This window comes from Callorhinus ursinus, unplaced genomic scaffold (genome assembly GCF_003265705.2).
Source record: "Callorhinus ursinus isolate GAN/ISIS: 27379988/994484 unplaced genomic scaffold, GSC_fseal_2.0 scaffold36, whole genome shotgun sequence".
NCBI lineage: Eukaryota > Metazoa > Chordata > Mammalia > Carnivora > Otariidae > Callorhinus > Callorhinus ursinus.
In genome coordinates this window covers 8,120,021-8,135,652 of record NW_027397098.1, presented here as the reverse complement: position 1 = coordinate 8,135,652, position 15,632 = coordinate 8,120,021, and the positions used below count along the sequence as shown (strand labels likewise).

General features: G+C 35.1%; 1 long non-coding RNA gene across 1 annotated transcript; it reads left to right on the top strand.

The window, feature by feature from the left end:
• The first annotated feature begins 2,359 nt into the window (after window positions 1-2,359).
• Window positions 2,360-14,193, top strand: LOC141370487 (uncharacterized). Its single transcript, XR_012374544.1, has 4 exons — window positions 2,360-2,484; window positions 6,149-6,220; window positions 11,518-11,679; window positions 13,876-14,193. It is a non-coding gene; the product is annotated as an uncharacterized lncRNA (long non-coding RNA).
• Window positions 14,194-15,632: the final 1,439 nt, after the last annotated feature.

Here is a 15,632-nt window from a genome sequence, read left to right as displayed (position 1 = left end):
TTTAAAATATTTTTCCAACATATATTTTTTTCCTTTCTTCTTTTTTTTTCCTCTTCTCTAAATTTCTACCTGAGTCAGTGGAAATTCACCTCTGGCACACAAATTCAGATTGAGATAGAGTAAAGATGTGATAATGATTTTTTTTTTCTTTTAGTCCAGTAGGAGAAGAATCTCTATTTTATAGCAGTGAAGATTGTTATGGTTTGAAATGATTATTAGTGGATCATTAATTAATTGTATAAATCAATTCATTTTTCCATCAATCCTTTCTACACAGTGCAATGTTAGAGGCTGGGGACAAAATGGAGAGGGTACTGGCCTTCTGGGTTTGGGGGGGCACAAACAGTCTAATATAATTCAGTGATTTTTCCACTCATAAGTCTGATTGGCACAGGGCGTACACCTCCCCATCCAGAGTGGTGAAAATCCTCGATGCGCAGGCTGACAAGGACCACCTGCTCCAAACTCCCAATCTGGAGTCAAAGAAAGGGACCGAAGAGGGGTGTATGGCCAAGGATACACAGTTGGCTGAAAATATGCTGGTTGGTTCTCAACACCCAGGCCCCTTATGTGTAAATTACGTTCAAATATTTCCAAATGAGTGCATCTAGAGGAGTCTGATTCTCACCCATGCTACCTTTTTAAGTCTTTTAATAGGTGCGCTTGTCTCATCAAATACTTCCACTTCAAAAGATTTTAAGACCTGAAAGTAGTAAGTCATGATTTCACGGTAGTTATTCCCAGTTTTAGGGGACCAACTGCTTAGCGTCACAGAGAGTGGTCATGCCAATTTGTTAAATTGCAGATTTAGACCTTTTAAGACAGAGAATGGCCAAAACTCCAAAGAAATAAAAGAGCTCATCAGCCTGCACTTGACCAGGACAGGATATGCAGCTGCGTTGAGACCTGACTTTTAGGGATGGAGCCCAGGAGTCTGTTTAGGAAGGACAGCCCTGCATATCAGCCTCACAGACACGAGGGCAGAGAGGTGCACCAGTCCACCTGAAGAGCAGGTGCACCAAACCTAAAACCCTATTGGAGGGACAACGAGTCCAGTCCAGTTAGGGGTATCAGTTAGCATTTTGAATCTGTATTGCATTTTGTAATGTATAAGGAGCTTCATCCATATGACCTCCGAACATTAGAATTCTCACATCGTTTCTTTTCTGTTTCTGACAATCTAAACAAAACCAAACGCAATAAATTTAAGAAGACATCAGTTTAACTTTCTCTGTCAGCAGTAGCAGATTCTAACTATGCCTATCTCTTCCGCCACTTCTTTGAGTAAGTAACGGAATTTAGAATTAATATGTTATACATTTAGAATTACACGTTTAGAATTACAGTTCATGTAATCTTGGCAAATGTTATGAGTAGAAAAGAGAGAATGCCTCATTGGTATGCCCGGTTTCTCAGACAACCCAGTCAGGGGCTTGGGACCATACACTTGTTTTCCTTACATGAATTAGATATTTCTGTAATAGTAACACCAAATGTATGTATCGAGACCTTACCACTAAATCCTACTACTACTTCCATATCTTCAGAGTGAACTGAATGCACTTTCACATTGTGGGGTTTGTGGACTTAGGATTTCTCTTGAAGAACATATTTTAAATTTTTGGAAGAATTCCACAAAGTAAGGGAAAAAAGAAATTCAATTACAATTTGAGTTTTATAAAAATGCTATTTTGGATTGAGTAGCAGATTGAAAATGAGAATTTCCAAAGTGATAATCCAGGAGGGAAAATATTTCCTAGAGTTTAAAAGGACTGTGTATGGTACTTACACTGTACTGTCAGGGGCTGGAGAGTTGGTATCCTGAGTCCTCTTGACGAGCAATGAAGGTTCCTTCATGAAGTATAAAACATCATTCTTAATTTGAAAACCGTGGGCAGAAACAGAAGCACGGGGCCAATTTTTCCAGCACTAATTCTAGAGTCTTGGCCACTGAAGACTGGTGGTGTTCTCTTTCAGAACGCATATATTTTTACTCACAGCTAAAACATTAAAATATCTTAGCCGATCGGTGAAGTGAGATTAAAGGTTTCTTTTTTGAATCATCAGATCGAAGTATATAAGGCAGAGAGTGTGTAGGGCTTGTTCAGAAGAACTTGCTAAGGAACTCACCTCCCAGAATTAAAAAAAAAAAATGATGTTGATATACCGTCTTGATTTGAAACACTTATTTGCAAACCCTAGTCATGAAATAGAGGAAAATAACAGCAGCTATGGTCACTAAAACTGATGTGTTATGATTCTCTCCACTGAAGTTGGGGACAAAATTTGCAGCATGCTACTTTGGAATTGATCACCTTCTCAGTTCTGTCAATAGCAGAGAACTTAGTCTCACCAACTCAATGTGGTTTAGGTCATGCCACCTCTGACAGTGTGATGGAGAAGCAAAGAGGAATAGCTCTAGGGAGGACCTGGGGAGGCTGCTCTTTTTCCAGGATCGTCTCTCTGCTCTTAATGCATAAATGGGTAAGTGCAACAAATCTCTCTTCCCTTATACAAATATTATGGGTGAGTGGGGGCAGTTAGAGAGAACCCCCTTTTTTTTGGTTTCCGGCAGCTTATTCTCATTCACCCAGTTGGGGGAGAGAATTGGCTGTCTATTGTAAGTGTACACAGTGTTTATCTTTAGAGAGTAGAAAGAGGTCTGCATATAATAAGATTTACTTAAAGTGATAGAGTAGAAAATAATTTCTGACATACCAAAACACTCTTCGCAGTTAGGCACCATGCAGGTACTCACAGTCTCTCCGTTCGTATCACTGTCTTTTCTCAATTTTCCACTTTTTTAAGAAACACCCCCTATTTTTTCCTGATCAGCTCACTGGAAATAGAGTAATTTTTTTTTCCTGTAGAGATACACGTATGTATGGGATTTACGTAATGATTTCCCAAGGAAAAAATGTGTATTTTAAAAGTACAGAGGATGGACGATACTTTCAAAAAATATAGCCATTCTTCTCACTACAACAATGAGAGATAAGCAGGGAAGCTCTGTCGTTCTTAAATTAAAGACTATTAAACTGAGATATATGAGAAAGATGGCCAGAAATTGCAGAACCACATGTAATCTGTGTCTAACTCCAGTGACACTCTCTACCGGGATAATGACACCCTTGTACGATTTAGAGCCCCTTTAAGGGTAGCATGGGCCTAAAGAAACAGAAAATGAACATCACACTTTTTAATCATTAAGACTTGTAAACCACGGTTCAAATTTGTTACCTTAATTCCAGGAATTTGGCATCGGAGGAATGCTAAGGAGACTCTTTAAATTTTAAAAACTTCTCTCCATGCCTGATACAGATGCAAATTGCTGCTCATTACATTCTATCAGCCTTTTTCCACAAGTTTAACAAAGCAAAAACATTTTCTGGCAGAAAGACAGCTTACCTGCCAAGCTTGACATTTCTATAACCAAATCAATATTTCAATAGCCTCCAACTATAAATCTGATGTGGATTTGAATTCTAGAAAGTAATGAATGACCCAATTAGAAAATAAACAAAAAAGTAAAAAAAAATAATTAGAGTGTTTATTCTTCCTTGATGATAAGGAGTCCTTGACAAGATAGAATGCTGTTCCCAGCAAGGCTTCTATAGGTGTAATTGATCTTGGAAGTTAAAGGTTTGTTTGCATTTTTAACATTAGGAGTTAAATATATTGCTTTGATAGAGCTGTTAAGTGGCAGCTTACCCACACCACAGTTTATTACTCCTTTGTGTCTAAGATATGCAAAAATGTTCTGCTAGGCAAGATATATTTATAAATGAGCATGAACATGATAACAAAATACTCAGCAGAGTCTCTCTCATGTGGTAGAACCCATCAACTGTCTGTTGAGTGAATAATAAATGCCAGTGCATTTCTTTTTATAAGTTTTTCTTTTCTTCGGGGAGTCAAGAATTTGATAAACATTTTGGCCCATCTGAATGCTCTATTCCACTGAAAACTTATTCATTCAATTCTATCCATTCATTCTTTCATCTATCCATCCATCCATCTACTCACTCATTTATTTATTCATTCAGTCAACATTTATTGTAACTAATATGATCATCATTCTGTGGAACATACAAATATGACCATGTTCTGTGCTAAGAATTATATATATAATATATATATATATTATATGTATAAAGTAAGGCATACTAAAATCACTAAGGATAAAGTGATAAATATTCAGGAGAGGTGCACAATGCATCATGTACATTCATTCATTCCTATTGGCTAAACCATCCATTCCTGTAGAACAGCTAAGCCCAGATGATTCAGTAAAATTTTATCATGCTGAGGAAGTAAGGCTCTGATTCACTGGTATGGAGGAAAGCATCAGACAAAAATGAATCCTGAGTGTAGAGGTCATAATTTTGTGTCCTAGCTTACCTGAAACATTGGGAAAATCAAATGATATTATTCTTTGAGGCCATAAATGCTAGGTGAGAGATATTTATTCTGCAGACAGTGGGGTTTTGAGCAGATATTCAGAGCCTCATACTTTGAAAATTTGCTCAAGGAGAAATGTGTTGTGACTGACACTAGGGAGTGGCTGAAACTAAAAGAACAATGAAGACTCTTGAAAAAACCAAAGTCAAGGTGTTGAGAGGTCTGCACTGTAGAAGTTACAGGGAATGTATGAAAAAGGTAGATGTAGGAAGTAAATTTTGAGATAGAATTAAAATGTCTTTAATTTATTCAACACATTTGATTTTCAGCCTAATTCGCAGGACTGTACAAGATGCTATGAGCATTTTTATAAATGAAAAACATCATATATATATATTACATATGGTATATATGATATACCATAGTAGTATTCTTATGGGGCTCAAAATTTGTATTTTTTATCTATAGACGAGCAAGTTAAATAATTGCATGTATTAAAGGAGAAAATAATATCAAAGATATGTCTCAGGTTTCAAATCTGGATGAAGAAGGTGATTTTCAACAGCCTAGTGGAAGAGCACACAGGTTTTGGAGGCAGAACCACTTGAAGTCCCAGCTCTGTCTCCCATTAGCTGTGTCACTTTGGAGTGGCTTGAACTTAATCTTCCTTAAGTTTCAGTTTCCATTTCTGTACATCAAGAACCATTATAAACCTTTACTGTTTGTGGTCAGAATTAAGTGAGACAATGGAAAGTGCTTATAATAGTAGCTGGTTAATGAGTAATTACCATTAAGATTGGTTCTAAAATGTAAAATTAGTGGCATAATTTGTAGTGCAGATTATGAGTGCAATTTTATCCATACCAAAAAAAAAAAAAAAATGAGAAATGTGGATCCAAAGAGCAAAGACTCAGGGATGCTAGTTGAAAAGGAAAGCGGATAGAGCCTCCCAAGGGGGGCAAAGGCAAAGAGGAAAGCCATGGACAGACAGATCCTTGAGAAATTCCTGAATTTAAGAGGTAGAAGAATTGGTAAATAGAACAGACATGTATTTTTCATTTTCTTCTTTCATTAAATTAAAATCATTTGCTTCATTTAAGAAAAAAATATAAATCTTAATTTCAAGAAGCTTCATATTTTATTTAGCTTCATCACAATTCAGGTTGGCTTTCTTAAGAATCCTATTTGATATGAGCACTTTGTGTTTTGCTAAGCTATGAAATTTCTCCTTGATAATGGCTGTTTTGGGGTAGCGCCATGTGATTTTTACTAGATCCTTACTGAAGTGTTGTTAGAGAACCTAACTGTTAACTTTACTAACTTCTCTCAAGAAAATGGCTCTCACAGAGTTCAAGGTTGTGATATATGGCAACCTGCCTTTACTACACTGCTTTTGTTATTTGTGAAAATTCCCATCTATGAAAAATAACTAGTAAAGCTGTAACAAAGTGTAAAGAGAAGTGTCTGGATGATCTAATAATTTATTTGTTTTCCCATTATTACAGCTAAATCAGTGTTAGAAATCTCAGTATGATAATTTGGGGCCCTAAGTGTCATCAAAGGCAAAATATTCACTCTCAGAATGAAGTTCTCAGAATACGAGCTCCAGAAAGCAAGCCAGGATTAATTAAGCCTTTCAGTATAGCTAGTGCATGCATTTTAAGAACTCAATCTGCTCAAATCATAGGGTTGCGATTAATTTCAAATTTTTTATGCTAACATTATTTACTTTTCTTTTCTTTCCAAGTAGGAGCTCTAGAATCTACAGTATCTGGAGTAATAAAAAATACGGGGTATTTACTTCACCAGTTCATTAAAGGTAGGAACTTCATAAATAACCCACACCCAATTTCCTCTCTCAAACACAGTCACTTATGAGAGACAACATGACAGGGACATAAAGAACATTAGTAAAGCTAAGATGACAGAGCAGCATCTTCTTACACACACAAAGTTTTTCTCTGTGTAGTTCCAATATAGCATGATTTATGTTCGGGATAGACTTTTCCCTTGTCAGAGCTTCCAGGTTAAATACTTTAAAGAAAATAATAGCATAACGCTTGAATAAGTGCTATAATACAAGAAATGTAACTTATGGTTCAGAGATGGGGTGTTAACCTCAGTTTTTTCCACTGTTTATGAGCCTCCCATTGCTTTCAAAGAGACATAAAGACATAGCTAGTAGAAACAGCTTCATTATCTTTAAATTTCTGCAGCATCCTTTTGTTTTAAATACTATTCTTTTAACAAAGAGTGAAATGAAATGGGAACTAAAATAAGGTAGCCAGCTTGAAAAAAATCCTCAAAGGAATGATGAAGCAAATAAAAAATATATTTTTTTAAGATTTTATTTATTTATCTGACACAGAGAGAGAGAGACAGCTAGAGAGGGAACACAAGCAGGGGGAGGGTCAGAGGGAGAAGCAGGCTCCTGGCTGAGCAGGGAGCCCGATGTGGGGCTTGATCCCAGGACCCCGGGATCATGACCTGAGCCGAAGGCAGACGCTTAACCGACTAAGCCACCCAGGCGCCCCATAAAAAATATTTCTTAAGGAATTAAGGTCCTGACATATTTTGAGTTGTTGAAGCAAGCTGACTTATCTTCATGGTCAAATAAAAATTAATTCATCTGAAGCAATTCTTCTAGAGAAGAATGATTTTAAAAGGACACCACTGAACAGTTAACAGCCACTTATTCAGGTGTTGATTACTATTACAGGTGTTGAAAATCCAGAGGACTGACTGTATTTCTGTTTCCTTCAATCTTACATGGGAAAACAATAAAATCACTGGTTAAAACAACACTTCAGAATCATTGATGAATACTCTTCCTTTCTCAATGCCGGAGCCTACTGTTTATTACTGAGTGACAAGGCACTTACTTCACATAATACTGTGCCAAACATCTGGTGCCGAAAACTGTGGGACTTGTTAAAAAATGACTAGAGCCTGAAATGAATTAAGTAAGGATCACATGGTAATTTGGTCATTTTAGCAAAATATGGAAATCATATGGATTTGGGTTTAAATTCTAGTCTTTTGGGGGCACCTGTGTGGCTCAGTCAGTTGAGCATCTGAGTCTTGATTTTGGCTCAGGTTATGATCTCAGGGTTGTCAGATCAAACCCCATGTCAGGCTCTGTGTTCAGCATGGAGTCTGCTTAATTTTCTCTCCCTCTGCTCTTCCCCTGACCCCCACCCCCACTTGTGCATGCTCACGCACTCTCTCTCAATTAAATAAATAAATCTTAAAAAAAAATTCTAGTCCTTTGCCTTCTTTGTAACTACTTGAGCTTTGAGGTGAAGTTGATCTTATAGAAAGTTGTGAGGATTAACTGAGATGATGTCTGTGGCACCCAACACAGTATATAACACTCAGTATAGAGTATCTACAGCCACTACTTGATTTTTATATTCTTTTCCTTCGTATGGGATTCTATTTTGTGGAATTATAGCAAGGGGCAATTGTACTTAGTTTTAGTTCTACAAAAACATTCATGCATGAACGAAAGTCTATTATTGACTCAAGTGTCATCATTATAGGACCATGAAGTAGATTTTCTATGGTTAAAAACACTGCTTTTAAAACTATGGAAAGTCATAAATGAGTCATGGCCTCCTTTTGACAAAAGCACAGATTATACAGAAATGTATGATTCATCTGTGTTTTCCTTAAACTTTTACCCGGGTGAGCGAGGAGGTTGTACTGACTTGCGCATCTCCTTCTAGGATTATTGGAGTAGATGCTTTAACTATGAAATTTATGTTCAAACTAGGGAACGTCATCTAATACAAGATCCTCTACTTTAAATTGAAATGAAACCTTTTTATTACAGTTTTCCTATTTTAAACTTCTATTAAAAAAAGTGGATTTTATGATCTGAAAAAGTTTAAAAGCAAATAATAACAATTATTAACTACAATACTAAAATTACCTACAATAAATTACCTGTAATAAGAAAGAGCTAGAGCACATTTGACAAAGAATATGTATATATATATGATGTTTAGAAAAAAATATTTCTCTCATTCCCTAATTCTACCCCTTCAACACATATAAGGGAAAATGGGTCCCATTTAGGATGAATATTTATGAGCTTTTCTTAAAAATTAGAAAAATAGGGAAAATTTTGCTTGTTTCTAGTTTTTTTCCCTCCGTTTTATGAAATGTTACCATAAATAAACTGACACACGCATCATCTGTCATTTGTGTGAATAGATTTATAGGATGAGTACCTAGAAGTGTGATTGCTGAGTCACTGGATTAAAAACTTTAAATATTAAAAGAAAGGCAAATTTCTCTTAAATGCTGCACTAATTTATGCTGCCACCAAAGGCGTATGAGCATAAACATTTCACCACATCCTTACCAGCACTAGATATTATCAACCATCTTAATCATTGCCAATCTGATAAGCAAAAATGGCATTTTGCTGCTTTAATTTGTATTCTTTAATCATGAATTAGGTTTAAACTTTTCTCATATAATTATTAACCATTTGTGTATCTTTTTTTCTGATTTTTACCAGCTCAAGAAACAAGGCCAAAACAAAAGAATCTAAAAAACAAAAGAATCTAATTTCATTCTTCTAATGATCCTATGATATAAGAACTATTATGCACAGTATTTTACAAAAAAGAACCCCGAGGGCGCCTGACTGGCTCAGACAGCAGAGTATGTGATTCTCGAAATCGGGGTTGTAAGTTTGAGCCTAACGTTGGGCATAGAGATTATTTAAAAAAAAAAAAAAACAAAGAACAGAAACACAAAGAAATATTAAAAAAAAAGAAATCTATGGCTAATAGATATTTAATATCATGCCCAGTAGGACCAGACTGATAAATGGCAGAGGTGAAGTTTATACAGCAGCTTTCCTAACACCAAATGAATTGCCTAAACCACATGGCCATATTGAGTCCAGCCCCTGTTTACAGAGAGAATCATGTGGCTTTTTCCGTTTTAGTTATACTATAGTTATGCTATACTATGTTATACTCTAACATTTCAATCATTCAGATGTTTCATCAGAAAGTATAAGCACCTGATATGCCTGGCATTGTGACAGTTTCTATACCTACAGCAATAAATGATTCATAATTAATAAATTAATTATTTATAAAATACATATTAATGAATACATATTTTCTCTCAGTGTGTAATTCAAAATAATTTTACAAGTAGTACTTAATTATGAATGTGACAAGTACAGCAAAGACAAATTACAGGGTTCTGTGTATATGAATAGCAGAGGGCGGACTGGCATCATATTTAGAAAGCTTTGCATAAACATAATCAGGGTGCATAATTTGTAGAAAATACTTTGGAAGATGGAAGGCCGATAGCAAATGCTACAGTGAAAATGTCTTAAGAATTTCATTTATCCTTACAAAAATAACTATCCAAAATTTTTAACTTCGTTTAAAAATAAGTCTCTTAAAAAATGTACAAACTCACTGACCACGTGAAAACATTTTTTTTCCCCTGAAGTTTACTTCTCCAATAAGCAGTAACGAGCAGGTGGGAGGACTGGGGTGGCATTTAAGTGGGGAGAGGTGAACGTGTCTACTTTGGAAGTCCTAGGAAGGTGACAGATGGAGAGGCCGTTACAAGAGAAATAAGCCCTGGATGGACAAGGAAAAATCCAGACCTCTTTTCTCATTCCTCTTTTTAATTAATACTCTACCTTTGCAGATATTTTTTGGAGAAATTAACTGGGTCGGTAGTATAGTACCTTAACTGATCAAGTTAACCAAACCAGAAAATAGAACACTAGTCAGCTCTGGAGTTCCAAACAGCTCTGTATATATGGAATACATTTCCATTAACCATAAAAAAGAGGAACTGTTTTAATACCATAGAATACCAGTGGAAAGAAATTTATGATATATTAGTTGAATCACATGAACTTGTCAGTGTTTGATCATTTTAATTTATAAAAACTGCAATTTTTTTTTTAAGATTTTATTTATTTGACAGAGAGAGACACAGTGAGAGAGAGAACACAAGCAGGGGGAGTGGGAGAGGGAGAAGCAGGCCTCCCACCGAGCAGGGAGCCTGATGCGGGGCTCGATCCTGGGATCATGACCTGAGCTGAAGGCAGACGCTTAACGACTGAGCCACCCAGGCGCCCCTAAAAACTACAATTTTGTGTGGTTTAAGTATGAATGCAATACACATATAACAAACATAAGTGCTTTTCCTTTGTATTTACTCACAGATAGGTGAATGAGCCGGTTTACAGTTGATGTGATGCTTTTCATGTACTCACTTCTGTCATTTACACATATGAAAAAAAGTAAGAGAGAGATTTAAGAAAAAAAAAGGTGCAGATTGGGACGCCTGGGTGGCTCAGACCTTAAGCGTCTGCGTTTGGCTCAGGTCATGATCCCAGCATCCTGGGATCAAGCCCCGCATTGGGCTCCCTGCTCCACTACCCCTGCTTGTGTTCCCTCTCTTGCTGTCTCTCTCTCTGTCAAATAAATAAATAAAATCTTAAAAAAAAAAAGATGCAGTAAAGAGACAGAAATGCAAATATTTTAGAATCATTTGTCAGCGGGTGTTAAACACTCAAGTCACAAAATGTATACATTTCTTTCCAATTCATCTCTTGCAACTAGTTGATATAACGAGCCAAGGAGACGAGCAAATATTAGTTGTTGCCTGAAATGTAGCATGTTGTAGTTTTGCTTTTTTTTTTCCTTACTTTTAATTTTTGGGTTTCATTCCTCAAAAATAGTTCACTAAAAGAAAAAATAAAGAAGTGTAAAAAAGGAAAAAAAATATAAAAATATCCATACTTGATCTATTTTACTTGATCTATATACTTGATCTATACTACTAAATACAGGTACATATATGTGTATATATGTGAAACATAGATGTATATAAATATGTATATATATATATAAATGTACATTTAGGTATCTTTATTTTTGTCTTAAAAGTGCTACATGGTTTAAATTATCATTTACTTAGATACTGCCTTTTCCTTTTATAGTAACAGAGATTGCTTAGCATGCTCCCTGGTAATGGAAAATAAAGAATAATTTAATAATGTTATTTATTTATAACATGTTTTTATTGGAGTACGGGTAAAAGTTGTTTACTTTTAACCAGAAAATGTTCCAAAGACAAATACTACTTCTGCAAGACTAGACATGGAAGAATCCTTTAAACCATGAGAAGAGAGATCTCCAGAAAGGATAATTTATAGACTTCAAGAACAACCTAATGTGAACCAGCTACTGATCTCTCACTTTGTGCCAAGAACTCTTCCAGGTGTGATGACACCAAAGTCCTCGTTTTATTTATTTTTTTAATATATTTTTCTTTATTAACTTACAAGAGTTTTAGCAACTTCCTAAATTACTCATATTGTGTGCTTGAATTTTTTTGTTAACATATAATGTATTATTTGTTTCAGGGGTACAGTCTGTAAAGTTCTTGCTTTAATAAAGCTTACTTAGTTTCCAATGTATTTTCCCATTTTACTAAACTTACAAAGAGAGCTCCTCTTTCTTGTTTTGGTGTATTCCAATGCAGCATAGCTTCTCTACCACACAAAATAAGGAAATATTTGCAAAGATTTACTGTCAAGGCATGAAAGACCAGACATAAAGTGGACATATAGAAAATGATCTAAATAAAGTGTAGGGTCAGAAAAAAAATTTATTAGAGGTTTTGAGTTTACTGACATTCAGACATTTAAAAATGTATCAAATTTGATTATATTATATTGTAGCACATTTAAACATAATACTTTTCCAGTAAATGAATGTTTCAATTTTTACAAATCTCTAGATAGTTAATTATTGCACAGTTAATTATAAAAATCAATTACTTTAGTACAAAATTAATTTATTATAAAATCAATTCGCCTGGAGTGCGTAGATTAAAAAATCATCTTTTTTTTTTTTGAGTGTCAGTAACTAAACTAAAGGCTACTATAAGATCTGTCCAGAGAATGCCCTGCAAGGAGACAAAAATGTCTGAGGGTGTTGTAAGAGTGATGGTATTCAGAGAGAATGCTTTTTCCCAGCGCACTTGACAAAAGCCTCATAAAAACTTTACTCACTAGTGTTCCTTTCTGGCTCCCCATACCAGTGAGTCACACATCTTAAATCTAAGAGAAGTTTTAGAAATATCACAAATTCAAGCAAAATACATGTAAAAAGAAATTTTACCTCTTAAACTTTCTAATTCTGCATGAGTTAACACTTTTGATATCTGACTACAGTTATGGCATATGTATTTATGGACAGAGGTACTTGGTATTTAGTTAGATCTCAGTATTAATTTTGATTCTGCCAGTTATTGACTCTCACCTGCAGATAAGATACTATACTTTACAAGTATACTGAAACTCTCTGAGCCTTAAGTTCTTCATCTGTAAGTGGAAATAATATCACCTACCTTCCTAGGTTGTTCTAAGAATTAAACCAAAGTGTAGCAAATGCTTAGCAATAAATAAAAGTTAAATGTGATTACCTCTTATATTTTTCTCCCTCATAAAGTATAGTTTATTTTCCTAACACATTTTTTTTTTATTTAAAGTTCTTGGGGAGATCTAGTCAAAGTTTCTCCATTTAAGAATCAACTTCTCAGCTATAATTATATTTCTGATTTATCTTAGCAATCTGTGGACATATTTTTTCCTTTTAGCATGGGAACATATCAGACAAAATCCTATCCCAGTCCATGAGAGTCAGATGCTCACACCCTCAATCTGAAGTGTTTACTTCCTTGATGTGTGATATACACAAGAAACGCTCCATGAAATGTGGCAGAGAAGGTGAAGGACCACTTCTTAATAAGTGCCAATCTCTTCTTTTAAGATAATTTTTTTCAAAGTGACGAAAGATACCAAGATCTCTTAGTGACTCTGCATGATTCATTTACAAGAAACTATATAATTGAAAGACTCATAGTAATATAGAAAAAGTCTGAATCTTTTCTTTTCCAACTATTCACTTATAATGATGTGTTGTCTCTATTTCAACAGGACTTGACTATATAACTGTAAAATCATAAATTATGAAATGAGGAAAACAAACATAAAGTCAGTGACTGCATAGGGGAGATATTTGAAGCTAAAATGAACTTAAAGCTCAGAAAATAGAGGTTCTAATTCTATCTCTGCTACAAACCATTTTTGTCTTTTTTGGTTTAGAAAAGAGATTCAAAAATTTCCCCAACATGCTACCCAAAGTATATTTTTAACTGATTTCAAGAAATTAAGAGAAGAAATTTCTTTGCTTTATAGAAGGAAAACAGACATGACCAATCACCTTGGGCAGTTTATGGAAGATTTAGGAATTGAATGAAAGTCTGCTTTTCTGCTAATCCAGTTTTCTTTCTACAAAACCAAGTCACCTTCCTGGAAGTAACTGCTACGCACATGGAATTAATTATATTGGCTTCCATAATATTTGTGAAAAGCAAAGTCTAATTCCATGCATTATTTTCATTTTACAGATTGAGGGAGAGTGAAGAGCAAGAAACAGTACCCAGAATGAAATGATTATTCGCTGGTTGGGGTGGAATCAAAACCAAAACCACCTTGTTCAATAACTTCCCAACATGGAGTCACTGAATAGAGAAATCCACAATAATAAAGTTAAAAGTTATCTGTGTTTTTTCAAAACAATCAAACGTAACAATTAAAATAGTATGTGTTTTCCTGGGTAGACAATTGGACTTTGGGCATGTTCATTTAACTTTCTGGAATTTAATTCCAACATCGAAAAACAAAGAAGTTGGGCTAAATAATCTATCAGTTTCCTTCCATCTCTAATACTGTACAATTTAACCTATAGCTATGAAAACTATAGTTTCAAATATTATAAAATTTTGTTATGAATATAATTATGTCATTAATTTCTTGAGCCATGGCAGTTAACTTATGCTAAAATTTTAAAATTAAAAAATATTAAAAGTAACAATAATGTTATTTCTTTATTTGAATTGTTTTTGTACCTTTGTTAATAATCAGTGTTCCAAATAACTGTGGATCCATTCCTTGACTTTCTATTCTGTTCCACAGATTTATTTGCCTGTCTCTACACCAACAGCACACTGTCTTAATTACTGTAGCTTCATCGAAATTAAAACTTCTCTTTAAAAGATCCCATTAAAGAATAAAAAGACAGGGCGCCTGGGTGGCTCAGATGGTTAAGCGTCTGCCTTCGGCTCAGGTCATGATCCCAGGGTCCTGGGATCGAGTCCCACATCGGGCTCCCTGCTCCTTGGGAGCCTGCTTCTCCCTCTGCCTCTCTCTCTCTGTCTCTCATGAATAAATGGGTAAAATCTTAAAAAAAAAAAAGAATAAAAAGACAAGCTACAGACTGGGAGAAAATGTTTGCAAAGCATTTATCAGGTAAAGGGCTTGTATTCATAATATATAAAAATATCAAAATTTAATAACAAGAAAACAAATAATTCAATAAAAAATGGAGAAAAGATTTGAAAAGAAATTTTACCAAGAAAAAAAAAATGTACAGATGTCAGACAAGGAAATACATGAACAGATACTGAATAACAACTTCGGTTTCTGGTTCAGCATGCAAGCAGTTTGCAATTCACCACTCTATCCTAATAACAAGGGAAAGGCTGAACCCCGTCAGTGGGGATCCCCTCACTTTTGTGAATTTTACCTCCAAGTGCTTGACCAGGTTCTCACAGAAGATTGGGGAAAAATTCTCTCTTGCTTCAAGTGGGAAGAGGGGAGAAGTAACAATATGAAATATGCCAAAACATATTCTCTTAGCAACACCTGTCCTCGGGAGAAACTATTTTACCAGAACCTAACCTATCTGGGGGAAGGAAAGTACACAACTCCAGGCTTCTCCACTATGTCCCACATAAAGGGGAAAAAAACAACTGAGAGACACTGTCAAGTTCACTATCCAGGAGTTTGGGCTCACCAGAAGACTAAGGCTAATCAGAGGAGTACAGAACACTTCTACTCCCCGCATCTCACCACTACATTATTAAAGGCCTGGTTCCTTCAGTCCTTTTACCCAGTACATTACATATACCTTTTGGCAAAGAATTATAAGGCATATTAAAAGGCAAAAACACAGTTTGAAGAGACTGAACAAACATCAAAATCAGGGTCAGATATGTCAGGTAGGTAACAATTACCATTTTAAAAGTCTATGATTCATATGCTAAGAATTTAAATGGAAAAAGTAGACAACAGCAAAAAATGGATCATGTAAAAACAAAGGGAA